This window comes from Sprattus sprattus, assembly GCF_963457725.1.
Source record: "Sprattus sprattus genome assembly, chromosome: 6".
Lineage (NCBI taxonomy): Eukaryota > Metazoa > Chordata > Actinopteri > Clupeiformes > Clupeidae > Sprattus > Sprattus sprattus.
The window spans coordinates 36,473,358-36,491,227 of record NC_137925.1 but is presented as its reverse complement, the minus strand read 5'-3'; the positions used below and the strand labels follow the sequence as shown (position 1 = coordinate 36,491,227).

Here is a 17,870-nt window from a genome sequence, read left to right as displayed (position 1 = left end):
AACTCTGAGAAGTGTTTTTTCCTGCAGGGCAATGCTCCATGCCACACAGCCAGGCCAGTAAAGGTGTGGATGGAGTGCCACCAGATCAGGACCCTGTCATGGCCAGCCCAATTTTGAGACCTGAATCCCATAAAAGAAACTCTGAAATGTGATCAAGAGGAAGATGGATGGTCACAAGCCATGAAAAGAAGCCGAGCTGCTTGAATTCTTGCGCCAGGAGTAGCATAAAGTCACCCAACGGCAATGTGAAAGACTGGTGGAGAGCATGCCAAGACACATGAAAGGTGTGATTTTAAATCAAGGTTATTCCACCAAATATTGATTTCTGAACTCTTCCTAAGTGTAAGCATTAGTATTGTGTAGTTTAAAAATGAATATGAGCTTGTTTTCTTTGCATTATTCGAGATCTGAAGACACTGCATCTTTTTTGCTATTTTGACCAATTGTAATTTTTCTGCAAATAAATGATCTAAATGACAATATTTTTATTTGAAATTTGGTAGGAATGTTACCAGTAGGTTATAGAATAAAACTAAAATGTACATTTTACTTTAACACATACCAATAAATAGTAAAACTGATCATTTTGAAGTGGTCTCTTAATTTTTTCCGCGGCTGTATGTTATTAATGGCTTGTTTACAGAGTCAGATTTTAGAGACAGATTTGGCAAGGGTAAGGCTGACATATAAAGAGCGTTTAAGAATGGCTTGTAAAGACTTCCAGCTTTGAAGTCTTTGTTCTTGCATGCTCTGGTCAACAGCTGGTCACCCCTTCACTGGGCATGACTGTAGATAGTTATCTCGGTCACCCCTTCATGACTGTAGATAGTTATCTCGGTCACCCCTTCAGCGTGCATGAGTGTAGATAGTTATTTCGGTCACTCCTTCAGTGTGCATGAGTGTAGATAGTTATCTCGATCGCCCCTAAGGCCCCTCACATATCCCTAGGCCCAGACTTGATGCATATTTAAACCGAGAAAAAAGTAACTCATATCAATAGTGTCAATCATTTTTTAGTAGTAGTACAGTAGTGTTAATAGCTTGCTATCATGAATATCCTAGTGTGTATCCTGATTGTTAATATTCTACCCACACTGGTTATTATACTGATTGTATATAGTCAAGCCACAGAAGCCCTTCCAGCTCCATCAACTAATATGAGACTACAGCAGGGGTTACATGCCCCGATTACATGCCTATATGGCCCGATTAAATGCCTATATGACCAGCCCGATTGTGACTGACACAGTTTGGCCAGTCTGTTGGCAAAGGGCTAACCGGTGATGCCACTCTGTGATGAAGTAAAACTGGTGAAAATGACTAATGTCTTTCTCCACTAGTGACCAGAAGAAAATCCACATAAAACAAAATGGTCAACAGACACTGGGTTAAAAACTCCTTGATTTACTATTGAATGTATAAAAATACATCATCAGTTTCAGGAAATGTATAACATTACAAAACTGATATTTTCTTCACTCTTTGACATTCCTGAAAATATTACATATGAACTTCTGTGGAAAAGGCCTGCGCAAATAAATGTTAATTCAGACACAAAGAGTCACTGACGTTTCAAACTTCTCAAACAACTTCTCTTTATCCATCGGTTGGGCTTCGGGCCATTTTTATATTTGTATGACAAATCCACACAGTTGCCGCTAATATAATTGCTTGTATAATGAAAATCTGCGTGGCTAACAGATCTGCTTTGAGCCTAATGGGGAAATCAGAGTTATTAATCACAGTCACAATCCTTATAACGCACAAAAAAGTGCGTAAGAATAAAATACGAACAACCCGGAACATGGCAAGAAAAAAGAAAACAAATAGTCTCTAGGCGAGAAAAGAGTTGGGGGCATTGTCAGTGTTTGGAGAACATCTCTTAAAGATGTAAGAGTGACCCTTATCTATGATGATGAGCAGGGGTGGTGTTGGGGTTAGGGAAGATCTCTGACAGCTTGGAAGAGTCCATCTGCTGGTGGTGAGTGGGGGTGGTGTTGGGGTGGTTCAGAGGTCAGGGAAGATCTCTGACAGCTTGTAAGACTCTCGCTGCTCTGTGGGCTCTTCATCATCCTCACAATCTTTCAGCTCCTCCTCCAGCTGTGGCAGGGTCTGCTCATACAGGAAATCAATGATGTCTGCCATCAGAGACAGAGGGAGGTTAGAGAAGGGGACAGACAGAGAGACAATGCCATCATAGACAGAGGGAGGTTAGAGAAGGGGACAGACAGAGAGACAATGCCATCAGAGACAGAGGGAGGTTAGAGAAGGGGACAGACAGAGAGACAATGCCATCAGAGACAGAGGGAGGTTAGAGAAGGGGACAGACAGAGAGACAATGCCATCATAGACAGAGGGAGGTTAGAGAAGGGGACAGACAGAGAGACAATGCCATCAGAGACAGAGGGAGGTTAGAGAAGGGGACAGACAGAGAGACAATGCGGCAGAGGAAAAAAAGCAAAACAGAAGAAAGGAGAAGATGGAGAAGCAGAGGAGAAGGGAAGACATTGTGAAAGTGTTGTTTTCATGATGTAGTGCTTTTCTCAAACCCGAGGTCACTTTTGCAAACTCCACCAGAAAACAGACAACAGTATTAAACATGACCGAGAGAGATACATGAACCAGCAGGGGGCAGTACTCACCACAGAAAGACTTCTTGTTCCAGTCTGGTACTTTGGTCACCTTCAGCCGGTGAAACTTCTTTTGTAGGTAGGAAGGTGGGGTGTTGCTTCATAGAGAAATCACAGGAAACTTTAACTCAACATCACACTAACACACAACTCACTCAAATATCACACTAACACACAATCACTCAAATATCACACAATTACTCAAATATCACATTAACACACAATCACTCAAATATCACACTAACACACAATCACTCAAATATCACACAATCACTCAAATATCACACTAACACACAACTCACTCAAATATCCCACTAACACACAATTCACTTAAATATCACACTAATACACTATTCTTGTGTCTAACAGCCAGGTCAAACAGTAGTTTCAATGCCAATAGGCCAACTCATATTGATTATGACCTTAGCAGGACGGGAAGTAATCAGCACTCAAGAACAGAAGCGTTTCACTTGTCAGTCTCCCATGTACTTGCTAACATGAGCCCCTTACCCAAAGAGATGAGTGAGGTCATCCCAGTCTATGTCTGAAGATTCCTCCACAGCCATGTCATTGATCCTGGTCGGGGCACACAGAAACTGGGTTTACTTGGTTAAAATAAGGTGATCACAGGAGATTCTCACACAAGTGGGATTTCTTGAATGTTCAAACGGAGATATTTCAATAGAAAATCAAATCTTGAGTATTACTTAATGCAGCTGTTTCGATAACAGAAAGTTAGAGAGAGAGGTGAAGCTTGAGAAGTGAGGCTTAAGGAAGTTGCCATTTGGATGAGAGTTAGTGGTTATCTGTTTTTGACTACCAGACAGAGGCAAGGAGGGCGAGACAGAGGACCAGGACAAGATGGCAGACAGGTAACCATAGTAACCGTCTGAAACATTCGCTTTGATCAGCTGGATCTACACGTAACCAGAGTTAGAGTCTGAAACATACACTTTGATCAACTGGATCTGGCCTTCTATGTTCTTCCTCCCGTTGATCTTTCCACCAGTCTTTATTTTACCATTTAGGTAAGTCATCCTACACAACACAGGCAGGGAGAGCATCAACACGGTTTCTCTTAGCTCACAAAGGCAAGGACACACACACACACACACACACACACACACACACACACACACACACACACACACACACGATCTGCATATGGTCTCTGTGTTGAAGGAAAACTCCTGCTAGCGTTGTCTATGATCTGATGGATTATTCAGCCGGTCAGAGAAAAATGTACCTGAACTGAACATGTTTTGTGGGCATGTGATGTGACTGTCACATGAGCTCTCACCACTTCTGCTTGCAATACAACCAGCTGCGAGTCTTGACCTGCTTGGCCACACGATTCCAGGTCAGTTTCTTATACAAGTCCATTTTCTGGATGACCGCAGACCCGTCACCCCCCTCTCCTCCAGGCTCAGCCTTCTTCAGCAGCAGCTGGTGTACGCACGTCAGGAGGACCTTCAACTCTGGCTCTGACCATGCCCCATGATTCTCAGCTAAGGGACAGAAAGTGTCAAAGCATAGAACAAGACTGGGTCAGTATTCACAGACTTCGTCTGCATTAGTTTTAATGTCTACCTACCCTGTGTCTATCAGTTTATGTACGGCCCATCTAGCTGGCTGCCAATCACACAATTATCTTAAAGGTAGTCCACAATTCTGGAAAATGGTTATTAATATTTAAGCTTAACCGCCACTCACATTATACCCCTCCCTTCCAGCCTAACCCCGAAGTAATGCAGTGATTGCCTGGAAATGTTTTATGGCTGGAATTCTTTATTTTCAGAGCAAACACTGAAAGGACAGCTAGAGGACCATGAGGAGCAATTTGCTGAAATTGACAACAAGTGTATGGGATAAGACTTGCGGACTGAACCTTTAACACTCACACATCATATTAAAGCGTTCCTTCGCGGCTGTACGACTACGGCCCATCTTGTCTGATATGGTTGTCCAGTTTGACCCATGCTGCCTATACAGTTTCTTCAAGTCCTTGTTTTCATCCTCTGTAAACCTGCAGATGAGGGACACAGTCATAACACTGAAAAAAAAAAAACATGATGCTGCTCTCACACATGCACAAGTACACGCACAAGCACACACCCACCGAACCCCACTGTGCTGCTCACCTGGTGGAGTAACTTTAGGTTACCTTAGGCCACATTAAAATGTCTGTCTGGGCACATTTCTTTATAAAGAGAACCAGTTGTTGAGAAGTTTGTGTTTACCTCCCCTTGTAATTCTCCTTGTTGCAGTACCTCCTGGCTCTTTGTAGTATATTATCCCAGGAACGAGGGATCCCAGTGCCTGTTCAGGCACAGGACACCATTCACTGCAGGCTGGACTGTTGTATACCTCTAAGTTACATTCACTCGATACAATTTGACAAGTCACATCTCAAAAAAAAGATTGTCGGCATGCCAGCAGTGGGCACACTCACCGAACAAACTCTGCCTGTGTCACTCACATGGCTCATGCTCATACATGACATGACATCTGATATCTATACTCACATACACTCTTGACGAAGTTGAACTTCCTCTTCAGCCTTTTGATGGTAACCATCTCATCTGGGAAGCGTTGGGGTCTAAAAAGCTTGAACTCGCTGTCGATCCCGGAAACGTCTAGGAAGTCCTTCACGTTCTGCTTCACCTGCTTGTTCTCGGCCGCGGTGAACCGCCCCATTCGCAGAGGGAGTCCCTGTAGCATGGTGGGGGCAGAGGGAAAGCAGTAAACCCAAAAACCCCTGATCACATGACGGAAGTTATCCATGAAGTGGTCAGTGGTCCTTCAACTTCTCAAACACAGTCCACCAAAAAATCTAAACTATGATGGACAACACATGAACCCAGTATGACATGTTTAACTCAGGATGTCATAACATACCATACCAGAATCATGCAACTATGCACTGAGAAAACATCCTGGGCAACATATACATAACATTGCTGCAGGCCTCATATATTCCATACGGCCTGAATAGAGATAAACTCATTCGCCCCAAAATGTAAACTTAATCACCCTGTTTCACAGTGCACTGCAGGCTTTGGATACTCCCAATGGCTAAAATAAAGCTTGATTACTCACCTTGCTTCTTGTATACCCTGAAGCGGGGCAGGTCGTACCTGATGACAGACTTAACCATGACGGTGTTGCAAAACGTGAAGTGAGGCAGGAACTCTAGGATCTCCTGCCGGATGGCATCGTCAATGTCCAGCACATGCACTTTAGGCACATAATCTGGGTGAAGCTGTGCGTCTGTGGGAGTGTGTGTTTCTGCAGCAGGCTGTGTGTGTGTCTTTCTGACCTTCGCCTTGCGCTTCACTCGTTTCTGGGGGACTGGTTCACGGTTGGTTTGCACTGCTGTGAGTGCCACCTCTGCTTCTGTCGTCTGTCCAGGACAGTCTGGCTCTTCAATTCTCCTTTTCTTCTTCTTCTTTTTCTTCACCTCTCTCTCCTGAGCAGCAGCAGCATCTGCACCCTCTTGTTCCACACTTACGTTCTCTGCATCGTGTTTTCTTTTCTTTTTGTTTTGCCCTTCTCTTGTGTCACACTGGCTCTTGACGGGTCTACAGTCATCTTTCTCACTCTTTGTTTTCTTCTTTTTGTGTTTGTTTCTTATGAGAGTCAACTTCCGTAGTGGTTGTCTCAGTAGGACTGCCGGCGTCTGGCATCGCCTCTAAAAGTTGCTTCTTGCTCTTGTTCTTTTTATGAAGGACCAACTCTGCCTCCGCCACGGTCACCTCAAGTAGGTTTTCCCCCTATAACAGCGTGAATAAAGGAACATGGACATGCATATGTCTTCACTGAATCTTTGTGCCACTTAAAACAGATCTGCATTTTACTTCAAAATGTAGAGAGGAAAAGTCATCTGAGAATTTATTTCATTGTGATAATTGATTTTTATTTAAGATACGTATTGAGTTAAATTAATTAAATCAGTATTTCGATGAAATCTACACATCTGTATTTTCTCCTCGAGCAAGATATGCTTGTTCAATGGCTGGGCATGTACAGTAATTTGAACAAAAATAGCTAGCTAATGTTCAGGCTAACGTTAAACTAGTTTTGAATTTACAGACAGTAGTTAGGCATATGTTAACGCACACAATGTAAGCGTCATGTTACAATGTTGTAAACTAAACTAGCATAGCCAGTGTGTTGATAAATATATAAAGCATTGTTGTTCTGCCCAGACAACCTAAACACACCAATAGAACTTAACCCATGTAAATTTGTGTTTCTCGGCGATGACTCTGAATTGGCACATTTTCACAAAGATGTATCTTACCGCCATCTCGTGGTCTGGAGTTGGTCCTGGGGCACAAAGAATCAAAAGCAAGCAGATTCATATCATCAGCGGCTCAGACATACAGGTGCATCTCAATATATTAGAATATCATCCAAAAGTTGATTTATTTCAGTAATTCTATTCAAAAAGTGAAACTCATATATTATATAGATTAATTTCACACAGACTGATATATTTCAAGTGACTATTTCTTTTAAATTTGATGATTATAACTGACAGCTTATGAAAACCCAAAATTCTGCATCTCAGAAAATTAGAATATTACTGACGACCGATAGAAAAAAGGATTTTTAACACAGAAATGTTGGACTACTGAAAAGTATGAACATGTACAGCACTCAATACTTGGTTGGGGCTCCTTTTGCATGAATTGCTGCAGCAATGCGGCGTGGCATGAAGGCAATCAGTCTGTGGCACTGCTGAGGTGTTATGGAAGACCAGGTTGCTCTGATAGTGGCCTTCAGCTCTTCTGCGTGTTTGGGTCTGTTGTCTCGCATCTTCCTTTTCACAATACCCTATAGAATCTCTATGGGTTTTAGGTCAGGCGAGTTTGCTGGCCAATCAAGCACAGGGATACCATGGTCCTTAAACCAGGTACTGGTACCTTTGGAAGTGTGTGCAGGTGCCAAGTCCTGATGGAAAATGAAATCTGCATCTCCATAAAGCTGGTCAGCAGAGAGAAGCAAAAAGTGCTCTAGAACTTTCTGGTAGATGGCTGCGCTGACCTTGGACCACACAGTGGACTAACACCAGCAGATGACATGGCACCCCAAACCATCACTGACTGTGGACACTTTACACTGGACATCAAGCAACTTGGATTCTGTTCCTCTCATCTCTTCCTCCAGACTCCGGGACCTTGATTTCCAAATGAAATGCAAAATTGACTTTCATCTGAAAAGAGAATTTTGGACCACTGAGCAACAGTGCAGTCCCTTTTGTCCTTAGCCCAGGTGAGACGCCTCTGACGTTGTCTCTGGTTCAAGAGTGGCTTGACACAGGAATGCGACAGTTGAAGTCAATGTTCTAGATACGTCTGTGCATGTAGGCTCTTGAAGCACTTACTCCAGCTGCAGTCCACTCCTTGTGAATCTCCCTTGAATGGGCTTTGTTTCACAATCCTCTCAAAGATGTCGTTATCCCTGTTGCTTGTGCACCTTTTTCTACCAAATAGTTTCCTTCCATTCAACTTCCCATTAATGTGCTTGGATACAGCACTCTGTGAACAGCATGCTTCTTTAGCAATGACCTTTTGTATCTTACCCTTCTTGTGCAGGGTGTCAATGATCGTCTTCTGGACAACTGTCAAGTCAGCAGTCTTCCCCATGATTGTGTAGCCTACTGAACTAGACTGAGAGACCATTTGAAGGCTCAGGAAGCCTTTGCCGTTGTTTTGAGTTAATTAGCTGATTAGAGTGTGACACCATTGGTCATCAATATGGAACTTTTTCACAATATTCTAATTTTCTGAGATACTGAATTTTGGGTTTTCATTAGCTGGCAGTTATAATAATGAAAATTAAAAGAAATAAACACTTTAAATAGATCAGTCTGTGTGTAAACAATCTATATAATATATGAGTTTCACTTTTTGAATAGAATTACTGAAATAAATCAACTTTTCGATGATATTCTAATTTATTGAGATGCACCTGTATGTATATGGTTTAGACCCTTACGGTGCAGATCCATACAAGCGATCTGGGCGACGCGATCTGGGCGACCCCATGCATTTCAACGGGAGCCAGCTCCATTGTGACGTGTACTTTCTCTGAAATGTTGGCCGCTGCCGGTGAAATATCGCTCCTCATTTGCATAAGTTTGAACATGTTCGAATTTTCATCAGGCGCGTCGCTCAGATCGCTGGTTTACGTCACAATGGAGCTGGCTCCCGTTGAAATGCATGGGGTCGCCCAGATCGCGTCGCCCAGATCGCTTGTATGGATCTGCACCGTTAAGTACCATTTCAACAATGTAACAAAGTAAAAGTCCTGGATGAAAAAGCTTAGTTAAGTCAAAGTATATTAGCCTCAAAATGTAGTTTCGGTATTAAAAATTATTAGTGAAAGTACTAGTTTGGTCGCTCTGAGCGATATGATTATAAACAACATTTTAGTTTAAGATACTGAAGCACCAGTGTGTAAGCAGCATGTTAATGTTGATTGCAATTTTACTAAATAACTGCTCCTGGAAATCAATTGAAGTAAAGGTAGACAAACTTGAACACTGGCTGGTAGCTGTAATGAATTTTGAATTTTAACAACTCACATTTGATTTTGATGAATGTATATGGGTACAATAGCCAAAAGAATATAGATTTACTGAAAGGCATTACACACGAAATTCAAAGATGTAAACTGTTATATCAATGTGAAGATGTAGTAGGAGGTTTATATGAACTTGGTGAATGATGATTGGTTTGACAGATTTCCTCCAAGATGACAGAACCACACCCAATAAGCTATTTCATCAATATTTCATCAATATCATAAACATGACACCGAGATGCATGGAGACATTATAATAATAATTCAAGATATACATTACCTGCAGCAAAACAGACAAAAAGACGTGTGCCCGTATATAGCAGAATCACATCTTTCCCGCCATCTTGGATGAGCGTGCGCACGGGTGCACGACCACAAGTCTTTTTGTCTGTTTTGCTACTTAAAGGGACATTTATTTAAACTAGTGCATATCAAAATCAAACAGGAAAACACAACCATGCATAAATAACTGCTTTATTACTTTGGTAAGCATTTCTAGGCAAAATGACCGTTTTGAAAATCGTACCACAGGTAACGCATATCTTAATTTAGGTCAAAACTTAAAATGTCATTAAAACGAAAAAATTAGCAGTTTCACTTGGGCATAGGGGTGGGCGGTATGAGCTAAAATTCATATCACGATATTTTCCACTGTTCAGACGATATCGATATGATATGTGAGGGTAAAACATTTTTTATAACATTTAAATAGCCATTATTAGCTTAATGTCTAGTTAAGACAAAATATGTCATCATGAAAAGTAAAAATCTAATAATGATCAAATACAATCTATATTTATCTACTGATATACTACAGCTGTAATTTATGTATGATCATTTCAAGCTATTTTATTATCAGAAATTGCCGAATTTGCCCATTTATTGTTCAAACAGAGGGGAGACATGTGAGGTGAGGCAGCGACGAGCAGTGCCTCATCTCAGATTGTGCAATCCCTCACTAACTGGGTTGAGCGCATGCCTTTTGCTTTCTCATTGTTTGTCACCACTGTAGTATTTGTGGACACTTGTATTATATGTCCTTTCTATCCATAGAATAGGTAATGTATTTCACGTAGCACCTTTATTTAGACAGAAGTACTGTCTAAATGAAGGGGCCGTGCGAGAGCCTTAAACTGGAATGTCAATCGAAACGTAAAATGTTCAATAATGGGAGACCAATACCGGAGCTAAAAGGTAAGTTTCATACGACGGGACAGAAAATAATTTGTCATGTTTAAAGCCAAATTGCTTTTGAAAAAATGTTGGAACCTCATAAATAGATTTGGCTTTGGATTAAGAGCGGAGACTAAATATTAGCATGAGCAATATTTTCTTAGCGTCTCCTTCAACTCACGATGGTGCCAATGAATCTCCCCTGCCGACTCAAGAACCACTATGAACGTGCTTTTAGTATAACCACTAGCACTAACCAAGTTACTCCGCTAGCACTAACCGAGTTACTATTTCCTATGAGTTACAAGCGCGTTCATTATCCAATACATATAAATATCATTACACATAAGGAGATCGTACTAGTTGTTTCTCATGGTTAAAGAAATATATTCCAAGTGGTGACGCTTTGATAGCGCTTTGTCGTGTCCCTATACTTTTAACAGCAAGGGGAAGTTTTTAATTTCAACCCAATACCAGATATGTCAAATTCGCAACAACAAAAAACACATCTAAAGTTGCCACTAGCCAGGTAGCAACTCAATAACGTACTAAATACTAATTGCATAAGGTAACTTATGCATCGCTGTCACGCCAATTCGGAAATGGCCAACTTTTTGTTCGCCAAATCTAAACATATCCTGCTAATTGCATAACCTACGATAACTTAGATGTACATGCTTCTGTCAGCGTTTGATGGACAACATACCCTACCTAATAGCTAACACTGATGCCTATCTGCTACCAAAACTAGCTGATGACTATCAAGCGGCCAACTGACTATCGGAGTCAGCCGCATGGACATGTCGGTCCATCCTAAAAATGATCGATTTCGATTAAAAACCTTAAGTTCCTTACCTGGTGAGGTCTTGCCAACTTCTTTTGATGAGGCTCCTTCAGTATTATGCTATGGTTCCATGTGCAGGCTAGCAACTGTTTGTTAGCTATGAGCACATGTCGCCTACCATCTTAATACAGCACTTTTACTAGACACTTTGTGGCTAAGCTATATTAGCATACTATTTTTATATATATATGTACAGTTAACTTACAAAATATGTCGACTCCATGTCTTACCTTTCTTTCCAATTAATTTAGAATCTTTTCCACCGCTCAGCAAGTGACAGAGGACATTTTGTGGCAGTTGATTGCAATCAAACTAAGCACTGTGTGTGGGAGGTTAGAAAGGGAACGTGATATGCCCCAAAAAATCTGACCAATCGGAATTTCCGGAATGAATCACTTCCAACCAGAGAGAAAGACGTCAATTGTTGTTAGGTGAAATGCCACTAAACAGGTGTTCTTAATGTTTTAGTTTTTCAGCCAAAGGGTTGGTCTGTACCACCTGGTCCACATAGTGCTGTTTGGAGTGGTAGCCTACTACTTGTGTAGCCTAGTAATCTGTTTTATTTGGAATGGCACATGTTCACCTATTCACACATGAATGGATGGATGGCTTGGACAGCTGACATTATAACACACATAAAGCTACCAGCAATACAATGCAATGATTTCTATTCTAACTCTAATTTGGTGTAGGCTATAAGAGTGAATTGCGTACTGACTTTTTGGGGAATGCCAACACACTCACTTTTACTGCTGTTTGCCCTACATTTTCAGTTCAGCTCATGTTCAGTGTAGCTGTATGTTTATCTGTTAATATGTGTATATGTTTAGAATAGAATAGAAAAGAATAGAATAGAATATATTTATTTGTCATTGCACAAGTGCAACGAAATTGAGGTGGCAGCTCTCAGACAGTGCTATTGAAAAATAAAAACCAAAAACAATACAAATATATACAATATCACTATTCAAATTTCATTTGTGCATTGTTAAGTGCTATGATGGCTCTTGGATAGAAGCTGTTTCTCAGCCTGTCTGTTTTTGCTTTGATGGTGCAAAAGCCAATGCCAATGACTCTTTGTGCGGTGTTAATGACCCTCTGGAGTACATTCCTTTCTGCTGCAGCTGGCAAACAACAGCGAGATGCCATAGCTCATCAGCACTGACTCCACAGAGCAGTTTAGTATCTAGATTGTGTATTTATTGTTTATCTAGTAGGTCTACTACCTTGTCTCTTCATATGTTTATCTTATGTTTATCTTATTTTCAGTACTTATTACTTACTTACGTTGTTATGTTATGTCTTGTTAGGTTATGGTAGTGTGGTATGGTGTCCTGTCCTAAGCATTTCAGTGCCCAGTCCAACTCTGTTGTGAAGTGAAGGGAGCGCTACATGTGGCTTGACTATTAACAATCAGTAGGCTATAATAACCAGTGTGGGTAGAATATTAACTACTTATTAACCAAGAGTGAGGTCATCTCGGGAAATATCAAACTGAGTCTTTGACGTATCGACAGAGCTATATCAAGGTTGATACGCCAAAGCTGAAGTTTGATATTTTCCAGCATGACAGAACGGTCGAGGTTAGTAAGTTGTTTATTATATGGCTTTAATCGCTCCTTTCATTTTGTAAATGAAAAGAAATGGTTGTATGAGAATGATGTTTTGTTTTGCTGTCAAGTCTCACAACAAAATATGTCAGAAGTAACAAGTGATTAAAACTATAGTTTCTAGTTTTCATCATCACTTTCAATAACAAATCTTTGTTTCTTCTGAATTTCCTCATGGCTATTGATGTTTAAATTTTTGTCTGGATAGTAGCCTAAAACTCAGACTGATGCTTTCGCTCATTGTGATACGGATCCGTATTGACCGGAGATTAATGTTTTTCTCTATCACAAACCTACAAATCAGACACATCTCTTGGTGGAGCTGTAAGGGCTTCTGTGACTTGGTTGAGCTGGAGGCCCTAGGGCCAGATGTCCTTCTCTGAGGATTATGGAATGTTGATATGATGAGTGTGTAATTACAAAGATTATATAATTATGTAGATTATGAAAATGAGTCATGTTTATTATAAGTGTATTTATTTGTGTATATATATATATATATATATACAGTGCTAAGTATTTGCTCCTTCCCGATTTCTTCTATTTTTGCATATTTGTCACACTTAAATGCTAGAGCACCATATCTGCAATTGTACGTCATAGAACTTGTGGCGTTTTGAGTATCCAGACCTCATTTGATAACGCAGCAATAAGGAGCTCTGTTTCAAAACTAGCAAGATAACTACCCTGTCCCGTCCTGTTCGATAGTTTATGTTCCCCCTGTGTTGTCATTATTTATGTTCTGTGTTGTGTTGTCTACTCATCTCCCCTCATCTCTCCTCTCGTTTCACACACGTCATACCCTACCTGTGTGTGTGTGTGTGTGCCCCGCCTTGATTGTTCTCACCTGTCTCATCGCCTTGTGTATCTAGTCTGTGTGCTCCTGTCTACTCGTTGCCAGTTTGTCTTAGTTTCTTTCTACGTCTCTAGCGTTCCAGCGATTCTCCGTGTTGATTGATCTCTTATTGCCGACCTTTGCCTGTTTAACGGATTACGCCTCTGCCTCTTCCCTTTCTGGATACTCTGCCCATCTTGGACTGTCTGCTTGTGTACCGACCACTCTGCCTGCTCAACGGATAACGTCTCTGCCTTTCCCTTTCTGGATGCCCTGCTCCATCATTGACTGCCTGCCCGTATACCGACCTTGGACCGAACTGACTACAAACTCTGCCGCTGTCTGTTCCTACTGGAATCTGTTTAATTGTGTATGGACTGCCTATTTGTGTGCTGAACACAAAACAGTAAAGAATTTCAATTGCACATACCTTTGGCCACTCAAATCATTACAAAACCCAGCAAACACCACCAACAACCCTTTTGACACTGATAGACGTTTGCTACGACACTAGCTGGTGTCTTTTGGTAGTAAAGCTGGCAATGTCATGAAAGTCTTTCTTCCATTTTTCAGCCTGATACACAGAACAACATAGGGTATATCCTGGATGGCTAGTGGAAAAGATACAGGGGTTTAGGGTGTGAGGTACCTTATTTTGTGTGGATGTTTTATTTCATGTGAGGATGTCTAATGTTCACTATGATGCACAGTTTGCTTCATCTCCATTGTCTGCACTATATTATTTATTGAACATATGAAACATGAAATGTATCAAGTGAATACAGGTTCTGTCTCTTTTACATCTTTTGGCTACAGCTGTGTGTCAGACTACTCTGTCATATGCCCACAACTTTGGAAACAACCCAAGGCTCCTGCAGGTTCATCCCGTGCTCCTTCACGGCCAAGGACTCAAGTGTGAGGAGTCCTGCCTCAGTAGTGAGGAGAAACTGCTCCCAGTGGTTTCAATACGTGTTGATGTGTTCAGTTTTTCTAGAAGTCAAAACAAACTTCACTGTAAGATACTTGGCGAGTAGGGAGACGAGAAAGTAACTTTTCCTGAAAATGTTTAGATAAAAGTCAATGGTAAGAAAAATGATCTAACTTCAATAATAAGATCCGAGAAGACTTCTCCATCTTGCTAGGAGTTCTAAAATGAGAATTCCTGTTTGTAAAAAAATCTCATACAAATTCTGGAGGGACTGACCAATGTTTCACACTGGCACCCTCTGGTGGCCATAGTTGTCCTGTGCGCAATGTGTGACTGACAGGTATTAATAGTTTCTTAAAAACACCTTCATTTATCCATTTCAAAGCAGCACACAGCACCTAGTGCGCAGTGAGAAAACATATCTTTGCAAGTTAATAAATAAGCAATAAAGAGAGATGGAAGCACTGGGTGTTCAAAAACACTTTGACCAGTAATGTAGATTACTAGTGAGATGAAAAGACAGACAAGATGATGTTAATGTTTGAGATGAAATTGCACACTATCAAATAGGATTGTTTATAAAATTCAAAAGAACAAACTGTTTATTATAGGTCCAAGCCCAAGCTGATAATCTAGCCCTCTGCTAAAAACAGTGGGCCTCATTCTCGACCTTTTTCTGTAATTCTTCAGAAATGTTTCTTACACGACTTCGCTACAACAACGTAAGAGAAACGCTTCTGCTGCATTCCCGCACACTTGAAAATGTAGCCGAAGTCTTCTCAGCTGGGTTCCTTCCGATTAGTTTCTTAGGTTGATGCGCGTTCTCGTGAAAGTGGATTTGCATACATACACGCCCTGCCAGCTCCTTATTAGGAGACGCAATTTTAGAAACGTGTGCTGTCGCAATCTCCCGAATCCACCTCGTAACAGGTGTTCATTAATAAGGTGGAGATATTCAATTATGTTGAACGTCCGAAGTCCGTAAAACACATTTAATTAGTCACTTTTTTTTTTTTTTATCGAAAAATAGTCACCATAGGTGTGAAGACCGGTCCCTAGTAGGAGTATAAATAGCAATTAATTCATGCGTCAGGACTTGGAGATTGGGTTTAGTGTTTATTTATTTATTCACTTACATTTGCAGTGTTCATGTCATTCACATTCAGTCACTAACGCCCGACTCACATTGCTGCGTTGATGCGTCAGGGTTAACGCATCCCCATTCACTTTGCATGGGGTGACATCATCCTTTGCCGAACTGAATTGTGGCTCCGTTTGGTTCGCGTGCGTTGCGTTTCATGCTTTGCTCGCGACAAGAGTTGAAGAAGGTTCAACTTTTCAACAGGCAATGCATGCATCAGCCAATCATATTGCCTTTCATGCATAACTGACAGCACAGGCACTAGCCAATCATATCCCGTATATGCTCACGTCTACAGAGCGGCAAACTCAAAAAAAAAAAACATGGCTGCCAAACTCCGTAGATGGTCGTATTTGTACCTACAAGTTGGTTGTTTGACTTTTTTTTGGTTAGATTTTTTAAAAGTTACCGAGAAATAGACACTGTACAATGTAAAAACCCCTTTATTGTAACTGAGAAATACGTATCATAGGATTTGCGAGGTGTCTGAGCACACTGTCTAATGATGGGTTAGGGTTAGCATGCTACTACTCACAGGGTAAAAGCTTACTAGTGACGTGATTGGTTTGTTGACCTGTCAATCTCACTATAACGTCTCCGTTATCATAGATATCTTAGATAAAGGCTAGATGGATTATGGCGGACTCTTGAATGTCCGCACAGGAGGCCATTTTGAGGACAGTATGCTTCCGGTAGGGATCAGTGGTACGTTAGGTAACGTCAGTGATCTTCACAGTCGTTTACACTCTTATCTCGCGGAAATTTTGACGGATTTACATATGACTTGATTTACAATCGTCATTACCTTGGTAATAATTCTGGATGCTTGAACATGTTGAAATGTGCAGCTTAATTGTGTATCACGGCTATTGTGTATCAGTCATTTTACATCAATTGGCGAGTAATTGTTCTTTCTTTTCAATATAACTTAAGTTGCACATAATAAAGCTGAAGTTGCACATGATTTCCAATCGGGTTGGTTTGTTAAACATCTTACATTATGATTTCGACAGGAAATTGCTGACTATTGCCAATGAAGATGCCAGAATTTTGTACAACCTGCTCTATTGAACACTCCCTTGAAACGAGACCTGTCAGAGACCTGTCAATGTTATTTTCATATGAAAACCCATGTTTATAATTCTTCATAAGTATGAAGTGCCATAAGAAATATCTTACGTTTATAACAAACCAACCCGTTTGAAAATCGGTTGAAAATTGAGCAAGTTCTGGTTACTTAAAAAGTACCACTACCAACACAATGTTAAGGGGGAGTGAGCTATACTGTCCTCAAAATGGCCGAAATGTGCGGACATTCGGCTCCGTCGGCCAGAAACGCAGGCAGGATATCTAGCCTTTATCTAAGATATCTATGTCCGTTATCAACAGAACCCCATGCGCCAAACTCCTCCTCCACCGTCCGTTGCATCAACGCAACAATGTGAGTCGGGCGTTAGCAGACGCGGCCTTTGTCCAAAGTGACGTACAAGGGAGAGAACAGTCAAGCTACGAGCCATGTAGACCTAGTGTAACAATAAATACTACCTCGTATAATTATGACTATAAATGTGAAATGTAATTGTTAATGATACAAATATTCTCGTATTTATTATTATCTTAATTATTTTAATCCGAGGATGTCTGTAGAGCTGACGTGAACGCAATCACCAACGGGTTCTCACAAATTCAACCGTTAACCCTTTTACTGTAATACGGAGTTTTTTCAAATGTCATTCCTCAACGCGATTCCTCAAATAACCACAAGATGGCCCGTGGAATCCCATTTGAGAAGATTCCGGTAGAGTTACGACTGCTATTTCGAGTTCTGAAAGTTGTCTGAAGTTCAGAAGAAAGCACAGAAGAAAAAACTAACGAGAATGCAAATGTTTTCATAAATGTTTCCGAAGTGGAGTTCCTTCTGAAATCCTTCGGAAAGTCTTCCCAACTGCTGTCAAGAATGAGGCCCAGTGTGTTTAGATGCTGTGGTCAAAGAATAGACACAATCCTAAACTTGACAGATTGATGGTTTAAATAGAGAGCAGACCACCTTACTTGAACCCAACCTAGTCTGAACCCTAGGAAGGGAAAGTAGTCTGATGGGCACCAAGGGACTATTCT

At 40.9% G+C, this 17,870-nt stretch overlaps 1 pseudogene across 1 annotated transcript; it reads right to left on the bottom strand.

The window, feature by feature from the left end:
- Positions 1–2,007: 2,007 nt before the first annotated feature.
- On the bottom strand, positions 2,008–6,429 carry LOC308367414 (transcription termination factor 1-like; annotated as a pseudogene). Its single transcript has 9 exons — positions 5,731–6,429; positions 5,156–5,342; positions 4,871–4,949; positions 4,532–4,656; positions 3,931–4,138; positions 3,582–3,668; positions 3,141–3,206; positions 2,643–2,728; positions 2,008–2,138 (listed from the first exon to the last, which is right to left on the bottom strand). The product of its transcript is annotated as a transcription termination factor 1-like (transcript).
- Between the last annotated feature and the right edge of the window lie 11,441 nt (positions 6,430–17,870).